Source organism: Pteropus vampyrus, unplaced genomic scaffold, assembly GCF_000151845.1.
Source record: "Pteropus vampyrus isolate Shadow unplaced genomic scaffold, Pvam_2.0 Scaffold5556, whole genome shotgun sequence".
NCBI lineage: Eukaryota > Metazoa > Chordata > Mammalia > Chiroptera > Pteropodidae > Pteropus > Pteropus vampyrus.
In genome coordinates, this window is record NW_011894337.1 from 37 (window position 1) to 1,824 (window position 1,788).

General features: G+C 43.6%; 1 pseudogene; it reads left to right on the plus strand.

The window, feature by feature from the left end:
• Nucleotides 1-377: 377 nt before the first annotated feature.
• LOC111734770 lies at nucleotides 378-496 on the plus strand (annotated as a pseudogene).
• Nucleotides 497-1,788: the final 1,292 nt, after the last annotated feature.

A 1,788-nucleotide genomic window follows, 5' to 3' on the forward strand; every position in this document is an offset into this window, starting at 1 on the left:
CCAAACCAAACCAAAAATTCTCTTTATTTCTGGGAAGAAAGCGGTCCTAAAGACAAACCCACATACTTCATTTTTTTGGTAAGGGCACCATTCTAAGTGTCCATTTCTGCATCATTTATCGTTGCTGGAATAATCCTGTAGCGCAATCTACCTTAATTCAGCAATTTAAAACACTAAACATTTATTATTGTTCATAAGGACAATCTGGGCTGCCTAAAAGTGCTTCTGTCACCACTGGGGTGATGTGAAATCTGGTGTCACCCCAGTGTCTTGGAGGAGGAGGAGGAGGAGGAGGAGGAAGTGGAGGACGCTGGATGGTGGCATTGTGTGTTGTTCCTCGGTTCTTCCCTGCAGACACAGCAAAGAATTACAGTTTGGTCTATGGCCATGCCACCCTGAATGTGCCCAATCTCATCTGATCTCGGAAGCTAAGCAGGGTTGGGCCTGGTTAGTACTTGGATGAGAGATCACCTCAGAATATCAAGTGCTGTAGGCATTAAAAAAAAAAAAAAAATTACAAGTCAGCGAGATTTAGAAAAAGCAAGATTTATTGAAAGTATGTTTTGGAAGGAGACCGGCCATGCTAGGAAAGGCTGCAGCCCTGTGGAACTTAGGAGGTGAAGGGATAAGATAGTACACCCTGAAGGGAGGGATGGGTTTCCAGACAGGAGAGTATAACCACGCAGAAATAGGAAGGTCTCTTTATATTTGGGCCATAATGGGAGGTCCTAGATGATCCATACATGACATGACTTTGACTGACAGCTGCTATATAACTTTGTCTACTGCACATATGCTTACCCAGAATTCAGTCTGTTATAATTAGATTCACGAACTTCCAGGCATACTCACGATATTATAATGATGGTATAATGAGGCTGAAGTTATGGGCAGTACTTTCTATGGCTATCAATGGTTTAGCCAGCAGCTTTATGGCCTTTTTGCTCTGGGATTTGGGGTAATTTATAACCCTAAAAGGGAGGTGTTTCTGGGACATCCTCAAGGAAGGTTTTCAAGGAAGTTTTCTGTGGTTACAGAGCTGGGTTTTCGCTCCTGTCGCTCATGCCTGACTAACTACCTAACTCATGCAGCCAGAAGTTCTCTTAGGTGGCTCTGCTAATCTTCGTGGTGCTCTTATTTGGGGGGTTTGTTGGATTTACTAAAATTTTTAATTCTCTGGCAGCCCAGCCAAGACTTCTTCATAGTCTACTTTAGATACATAATCAGGGCAAGGTGGAGGTACAGGAGAGAAAGCATAAGCACATGAAGCCTGTTAAGACTTTTGAAACTGGAAGGTTGTCATCTGTCCTAATGTAGGGAGGCAAGAGGATTAAGATGTTAAATCAAGCTGCATTCAGAGATTAATATGCTGATCAGCTCTGCAGCCAGGCCAGGACGACACCTGCAGAACAAAGGAAGATTTCTGCTGGGATTGCTAATCTACCCATTCCCCACACCTGTGAAGGGGAAACAGGAACCTATGGATTAAGGTCTGGGAACTGCCAGCAGGCCTTTCACTCTACACATTCTTACCTTTTCATGGTATATTTTCTTCCCCTTCCTCATTGTATGCCCATATCAAAGGAAAGGGGTTAACAAAGTGTTTTTAAACTGTAACTTACAGGAACTAAGGAATGATATACAAACTGAATTCCCTGAACACTCAGGGTGTCTCTCAGTGCCTTTACTCTGTCCCTCTCACTGCCCCCTACTCACAGTCTTTTCATGTCTCTCTTGGTCCTTCTCATTCTCTGCCTCTGAGAGGAGACCACTCTCTTTCTGTGGAGT